This window comes from Lepisosteus oculatus, chromosome 6, assembly GCF_040954835.1.
Source record: "Lepisosteus oculatus isolate fLepOcu1 chromosome 6, fLepOcu1.hap2, whole genome shotgun sequence".
In the NCBI taxonomy this organism is placed as follows: Eukaryota; Metazoa; Chordata; class Actinopteri; order Semionotiformes; family Lepisosteidae; genus Lepisosteus; species Lepisosteus oculatus.
In genome coordinates this window covers 51,226,901-51,235,186 of record NC_090701.1, presented here as the reverse complement: position 1 = coordinate 51,235,186, position 8,286 = coordinate 51,226,901, and the positions used below count along the sequence as shown (strand labels likewise).

The 8,286-nt window shown below is 39.6% G+C and overlaps 2 non-coding genes across 2 annotated transcripts; one reads left to right on the top strand and one right to left on the bottom strand.

The window, feature by feature from the left end:
• Nucleotides 1-866: 866 nt before the first annotated feature.
• Nucleotides 867-939, bottom strand: trnaa-agc (transfer RNA alanine (anticodon AGC)). The gene has a single exon. It is a non-coding gene; the product is annotated as a tRNA-Ala (tRNA).
• Nucleotides 940-2,889: 1,950 nt separating this feature from the next.
• On the top strand, nucleotides 2,890-2,975 carry trnay-gua (transfer RNA tyrosine (anticodon GUA)). The gene is given in 2 exon segments: nucleotides 2,890-2,926; nucleotides 2,940-2,975. It is a non-coding gene; the product is annotated as a tRNA-Tyr (tRNA).
• Nucleotides 2,976-8,286: the final 5,311 nt, after the last annotated feature.

Sequence of the window (8,286 nt, the reverse complement as noted above, 5' to 3'; positions counted from 1 at the left end):
CAATACTTTTTCACTACATAGGTTCATTTTTTGTATAAAACAGAATTTTCAGACCTTCTGTCTTTACTGTTTTTCTTCTTTTTATTCCTGTTTTAATTTAGAAAGTATCTTATAAACACATATTGCGCAATGTAAGTTTTTGTTTTCCCGTTTTTATGTTATGTTTATCTTTTATTATAAAGAGACGAAGTGCTCTCAATGCAGAAGCTTTTAGAGCTGGTGTTCAATGTTTAAGTGCAGATGTTATTATAATTAGTTGCTTCACAGATGGTGCTGGGATAAATTTGAACACGGCTGGGATTCTCAGGTTTATTTTTAAAATGTATTGTGGTATTCGGCTACCTCGTGCTTTCTGACTCGGCATGGAAACAAATCGCCCGAATTTAAACTGTCTGAAAGATCGTAAATTACAACGGTTTACCCTGTATCCGTTTTTTTCCAGACTAATTTTCCTTTTTGGTTCTTTAATCTCTATCGAGAGGAATTTTTAAAAGGTTTTTTTTTTCCCCATTACTCTTTCCCCCAAAGATCCTCGATTCGAATGGTGCTTCGGATTAGGAGAGTGTTGATCAATAGCGATTGTGTGTTGATTATAGGTGTAGGGCTGTCTAATTCACTTACCTGTTGGTTTTTGTAAAGAAGTACTCGATTTAGTAGTGATACAAATACCACCAGCCCCCAAACCATAATCCTCCGCGTCAAAAGAGTGTTCTCATTTTTGAATGATCAAGTGTGGTAACCCTAAAACAGGCTAAAAGCAAAGGTGGAGAACTGGGTCCTTGAATTTATAAATGGTGTAAATTATCAAGTTATTTTGTGAAAGTGTATCTTGTGAGAGCGAAGATTTTGTAAAAAAAAAAACAGCTTGGAGAATGCGGGCATCGATCCCGCTACCTCTCGCATGCTAAGCGAGCGCTCTACCATTTGAGCTAATTCCCCACTACGGTACAGCTGTCTTTTTCCTGCTATTTTAATCCTTTTTGGTCCTATTTCTTCTTTGAAGAAAAATCTAGTGCGGTCCCCAAAGGATATGCACTCAGCCCTCAATGCACAACTTTTGTTAACTAAACTGATTTGCCAAAATATGTTTTCGTTTTAATTTCAAACACCACCAAACCACTAAAAAAAATCATCAATGCATAAAAAGTAACACGATATCAAATCGCTTCATTGCGTCAATATCACCCACCGACTTTTCTTCAGCACTTGATGACTTTAGTAGTGTAAATTTACAAGTAAGGTTAAATACAGGATCTTGACGCAAGATCCAGTTCACAGCCTTCAATATTAATGTAAGCATCTATTTTTGCTGTAATATTTAAGACATCGACACGTTGTGTGTACGGGTGATGTGATTCATTTTCACATTTTATTGTCGATGGATTTGCCACCTTTATTTAAAAATTGCTCATTTTGATAACACGTGGTCTTTAAGCTAAATTTATGTTATAGTTAGTGCTTTTTTTGTTGTTTTCACGGCAAATTTAACAGTTCACTGAACGTGTCGATAAAAACTCACGTTTGTCTGAAGGATACGTGATATCGTGTAAATCTATGCCCATAGGCTTTTTGGTGACCAAGAATTGTTTACGACACAATCCATGACCTGAGAAAGGTGGGGTGGCGAAGCGGTTAGTATTTGCATTTTGCAACCCGAAGTTTGAGTGTTTGATTCCCGTGGTTCAGTGCAATCCAAAAAAAAGACCGCACCCCGCCTGGAGCCCATGGTGTTCTCGGGTAGGCTCTGCTGCGTGGATGAGGCAGTTAGAAAATTGATGGATGGATTTATAAATAGTGCTATTTTCTTTTCTGCTTACTGTTTTTTTTATATGTATAACTTATGGACTGTGTTTTGAGGATGGTCAGGATTACACGGCGCTTTATTAGGAAAAAAAACGATAGTTCTCCCCCCTTTTAACCACATTCTCGACAATTTATCGTTTTTCCACCCCTGAAGAAACACCGTTGCTGTACCCGGACAATACCAGGTACCAAATCAGTTCTTGTACAGGCAGATGACTGCCCAGGTTAATTTTTAAACGTTAGTTTCCAGATTAAGATCATTTAACAATAAAAAAATAAACTTGAAAGCAAAATGTCAATAATATAAAGATCATAGACGTATAATCAATAAGTGGGTTGATATACAAAAAAGTCGATTTAATCCTCAATTCGTAATAAATAAAACAGATCTTTACATCGACACACAAAGCTGTGGATCTTTTCTTGAAGTACACAGCAGATGTTTCCTCTATGTTAATTATACTTCGGAGACGCCGGCAGATACTAACATTGGAAAAAAATAGACGAGGGGGTTCTTTTGAAAATAAAAAAACTGTATTTCAAAGAACGCGGGAGAATCAACAACGACATTAAAAATAAAAGAACGAGCCGACGCGATTACTGTGTAAAATAAGAAACTGTTTTCAACAGGAGAACGCAGTACACATAGCACGCAAGAGAACAGAACTCCTCGCATTGCCTGTTTGGACAGCAGAAGAGACACGTGATTGGCTAAACCTGAGCCCTTGCACTAGAGAGGGCTGTGATTGGGCGAAAAAAAGGAGCAGGAGTTAGAACAGACGCTGCGATTGGTCAATTCCTGGTAAACGTCTTGGTAGTGATGCGGGTCTTGATTGGCTCAGGCAGAGACTCTTGGCTTCAAGGAAGAAAAGGATTGTGGGAACGGAACCGGCCGAGTCACGTCGTGGACGCAGTGGTTCTGGCAAAATAAAAGCACACTGCGTTTGAACTCACCTCATATCTAATAATTAGGTTCTAATTACGGGGATGGGAAAAATATGATTGCCCCCAATAAAATACAATAAAATTGTAAAATGACCATATTTCTAAGCTAAGATTAGTTTTTGAGGGGAAGAAAGTCATGACCCTTCGATAGCTCAGTTGGTAGAGCGGAGGACTGTAGCGGTAACACTGACATCCTTAGGTCGCTGGTTCGAATCCGGCTCGAAGGAGTAAAACTTTTTTCTTTTTTTTTTAAATACAATAACTTGTTCTCTTTAATTATACCTTAATCAACATTTATCAAAGAAGCTCGTTGAATTTCCTAAATTTCCTACCGTAACTTCGATTCAGGTACAACTGCTGATCTCAAGTATTCATTGCGGCTTGAATGCTAAACCAAGCCATTTCACTGGTTTGATTTCTTTTCAGTAGATTGAGCCTTTTTAATTTTTCTTGTGCTCGGACATTGCTTGTGTAAAAAAATAATTCAATCTGTTTCTGATTCTTGAACATGTTTATACCGTAAACTCTCGGTTTAATGGACTTACACTTTTTTGTTTATCATAAAGACACAAGCTTTTTATTTCACATATCATAGCACAGAAAACACAAAATCCATTTATATTCCCGAATTTTAAACTAAATTTTAGTGTTTTTCCTTGTTTTATCATTTCTGCATTTTACAGAATTATCCTAATAAATATTTCTTACACTCACATAGCGCCTTTCTGGACACTCCACTCAAAGCGCTCCCCTCAGTGCCACAGTGCGCCGGTACACTCACCGCACATCAGCTATTAGTGGGGAGGAGAGCAGAGTGATGAAGCCAGTGTATAGATCGGATTAGGAGGTCATGACTGGTAAAGGTCAGTGAGAAATCCGGCCAGGACACCGGGGTAACACCCCTACTCTTTTCGTGAAACACCCGGGGATTTTTAATGACCACAGAGAGTCAGGACCTCGGTTTTACGTCTCATCCGAAGGACGGCGCCTGTTTACAGTATAGTGTCCCCATCACTATACTGGGGCATTAGGACCCACCCAGACCGCAGGGTGAGCGCCCCCTGCTGGCCCCATTAACACCTCTTCCAGCAGCAGCCTTAGTTTTTCCCAGGAGTCTCCCGTCCAGGTACAGACCAGGCTCACACACCTGTTTAGCTTCAGTGGGCTGCCTGTTGTGATTTGCGATATGAGATAGCAGCTGACATTGTTAGCATTTTAATGTATATTTTCAAATGATCTTTAAAAGGTCGCTAAAGCATGCCTGGCACTGAAATGTCCCTCCCACCTTTTCCCCTTATAAAAATGAGGGAGAATTCCCACTGAATTTTCCTGCTCTTCACCCAGAGGATGCTTTCTCCCTCTGTCTCTCAGTCTTCCCAGCTACTGCACCTGCTCTGTGACAAACACACCGCGCTGCAGTGAGCTCCCGGACCGGGGCAGTTCGTTACAATGCGAAACAGAAACAACATCCATCGCAAACAAGTTCTCTATCCTGGGTTTCAAGCGGAGCTACGTCTACAGTAATGACCACCTCACTTTGTCAGGCTTAACTTCCTTGACTTGAACTGTGTGTGTATCTTACGAACAATTGGTGAGACTCTGACACACACTCGCACAGGGTTATTTTCCCACTTCAACACTAATAGGTCCCGTGAGGAAACACTCAATATACTGTAGGTTCCGCCTATATTGCTAAACCTTAGCCTATAGGGTACCATTGATATTCATTACATCTATTTAAGGTATGTTGTACAAATGGTATTGTTTATTGTTTTATTATTTTTGTATTTTACTGTGTATTTTATTGCAGGGAAAGCCCGGTATTTCTGATTTTAGACACATATTTGCCTTTTTAGCATTTTTTATCTGTTAAGTGAAGTCCGTCAAAACAAGGGTTTGCCGTTACTATGCAAACTACGGCCTCCGGCTCCCAAGCGACCCCCTATTGGATTAAGTGCTGAGAAATTGGATTGATAAACGAACTAATTTAAAAGGAGAACACGATATCAAGAAGTTGCGAGAAGGTGTCCATAATGGTAATGGCGTGATAGTGAACCACCTTAATGATGCCAACCTGCCCACTCTGGGTTATAACTGATATGTGTTGACAAACTACAGTAGTGTATCTATATAAGCTCACTGCTGCCATCTCACGTTTTTCTTTCCACACCTTTGTGGCATTGGTGCTCAGAACTGCCCACTCACTAAATAAACTAGATCCGTGTGATCACTTGTTTGAATGGAAAGACTGTATTTTAATGTTTGGCACCACTATTTTGTTGTAATTAAAATACGGTGAGGTGAGGCAAGGACGATACTGTGCTATGTCTTCATATATATGAATACTGAAACAAAAATCAAGTGAATTATGCATTGTAAAGCACCGTTCTTATTATACAAATGCTTCAGACAAATTGACCTAAAATGTTGGCGTTCAATTACACTTTATCAAGGACATAAATAAATTTGGAGGCAGATGCATCTGTACATCTGCCTACAATATTTAGACAGAAAGCCCATAGTAATTATGAATATACAGTGTTGACTCACATCAAATGAAGAAACAAGTCGTTTTTAATTTTGAAAACACAAAACATTACAGAATTGGTGAATTGTGATTTGGACTCAAAAGATATCTACCAAAGCTTGTGTACTTACACAGTCAGGATTTCCTAATTGCGGCACTTTAAGGACAAAAAATAAAGTGGAACCAAAATGGAACCGTTATGTTATTTACTGAGGTACAGCAGGGATTGGTGCCTCCAGTCACCCAGAGCCCTCGAGTCCCCCTGTGTCCTATCTCTGATCTTAATTTCTGAATTGAAAGTATGACAAGGCAACAATGGGGAGCAGTGATTAGCGCTTGTGGTTCATAACTAGACAGTTGTGGGGTCCAATCTTTCATGAGACAGAGCTGTTGTACCCTAGAGCAATGGACTTTACCCTCCATTGTTCATATCGAAGACAAAGACGTATAAACAGCTGCAAATGTCAATTGGATAAATGTGTTGTCCGAATAAGTTAGTAGAAGAGCAATGTCTCTGATTTCTTAAGTGGTTGCTAATAAAACGCTACCTGCAGGACTCTCCACGCCTGAAACACAGGCTTTCAGGCTGCAGTGGTTGTTGTCTAAAAGCTTTTTAACTGTAAACACAATTGCCAAAACCTTCACCCCCCCTTGACCTCGACAAGTCCTCCTAAACTTCTGTGCTCATGCTTTACACATGCTTTCCATTGCTTGGGAAGTCCTGCTTTTCCCTGAACCCCATGAACATATGAAGAAGGTAATGTGAAATGAACCATTCCTACAGCCCAGTTGGATTCTGCTGCCGTTCACTACCAGAGTCCTCCCAGCTCTGTGTCGTGTTTTAGAGACTGGCCAGTGAGGGGGGCGTGGTGCTGGGTATTACTGCTTCGAAGCTGCAGGGTTCCTGTGTCGAGTCCAGGCTGGGGTGCCTGTCTCTGATGAGTGTGTCTGTTCTCCCTGGGTGTTCTCAGGGGATCCACTTTCCACTGCCTCCTAAAATCATGCAAATTAGGGCTGATTGGCTGCTCTCAAGATACTATGACAATTTATTGGCACAATGGAGTCCGATCATTACTCAATGCCCAAGCATTGGGTGTAAAAGAAACACTGGGGACACCAATGAGCTTCCCTGTCCCGGGCTCTAAAATGTTCATTACCATTTTGTGTCATTTGCCAAGTTTGGCGATAACTGGCAGCGTCACTGTCAGTGTTGACCTGTCAGTCAGCTGAATTCTTTGCATAGGTCTACTATGAAACATTCATACCTTGGTCTACATTGATGTGCTTCTGCTTCTGTCATTTGTATGGGAATTTTAAAGTTAGTTTCTCTGCAATTGTTGCTTTTGTAAGGCCTTGAACATGAAGACTTAAGGTAGCTTTCCAAGGGAAATACAACAAATTTCTTGTTTTAATATCCGAAAGGAATCATTTCAGCTAGAACCAAGAAATAGCAGGAACTCCAATTCAAATGTTAGGAATGACCAGTATTAATATTAGAGCTAATTTGGGTCTGAACTACTGAATAATGCTCCATATATGGAACTCTATCTGAATGTTCAAACACACACCTTGTCAATCATATACATACATTTGTTTTGATTCCTAGGTTGTGTGAAGTTACAAACATATTATGAAATTAGGCAAAATTCGAATTCTTAAAATTTAAAAAAATCGTGACTCAAAGAAGTAGTATTTATCATGTTTATTATGAATTGAAGCAACGTGAACAACAACAGAGCTCTCTGGGATTAAGAAATACTATCCAGAAATCCCAGATCCTTTATTCACATTTATATGAGAAAAATAAATATATACATGGAATAATGCTGAAAGTAAAACACCTAAGCATTGCTTCACACATTAGAGAACTATCTCCACAAATCACAGAAATGCATTTATACACTTATTTTGTGAAAAGAATGAAAGACTGATTAGCTTGTTCCTCTACAATGCTCTGCTCCCTGGGGTATCTAAATCTACTCTGAACAAGCTGCAGTATGTCCAAAATTCAGCAGCCAGAATCCTGACCAGATCTAGTGCAAGTGTTCACATTACTCCTATCCTGGAGTCCTTGCACTGGCTTCCGGTCAAATTCCGCGTAGACTTTAAAACCCTCATGCTCACCTACAAGGCTTTACATGGCTTGGCACCTCAATACCTGTCTGAACTTTTATCGCCCTACTCCCCACCTCGCAACCTCCGCTCTTCAAATTCTGCCCTCCTTACTGTCCCCCAAGCCCGTCTACATTGTATGGGCGACAGGGCCTTCTCCTGCTATGCCCCCAAGCTCTGGAACTCCTTGCCCAAGGATATTAGAGAGTCACCTTCTCTAAACTCCTTCAAATCCAGACTCAAAACCCTCCTTTTCAGAAAAGCCTTTACTTAACTGGTTCCATTCTTCACCCCTCTGCTCTTCTTAATACCATCTTCCACGGTCTCCTCTATTGTTATTGTTGTATTGTTGTAATTATAATTGTGTCCTGTCTTGTGAAATTTTCTTATTTATTGTTGTAGTCTTCTTATTTATTGTTATTGTCATCCTGTAAAGCGCTTTGAGAAGCCACCTTTAAAGGCGCTATATAAAATAAAGTTTATTATTATTATTATTATTATTATTATTATTATTATTATTATAAATACAATTCCTGAAATTGGATAGAGAAGGATGCGTGGAAGATTTCTGGCTGACCTGACAAACACACCACATGGAAAACATCAGTTTAAGATGGAGCCTTAAAGCCTGTCAAGAGCAAACAACTGTAAAATGGATTTGTACAGAGCAGAGGTTTCATGTCAAATATGTTGCTGGCCTTTGTATGAAATACAAATATAGTGAATTACATTTATATTTTAACAAGGAGTTTTTTTTACACCCTCTACCTAGATTTTTACTGTGTAACTTTTTTCACTGTAACCTGTGAAGCAAGTTTTGACAGAATGTGGGGCAGGGTTATAAAGGGCAATATGTTTTGAGCCAAGAGTTTTAAGACGCCTCTACCCACCATAACCCT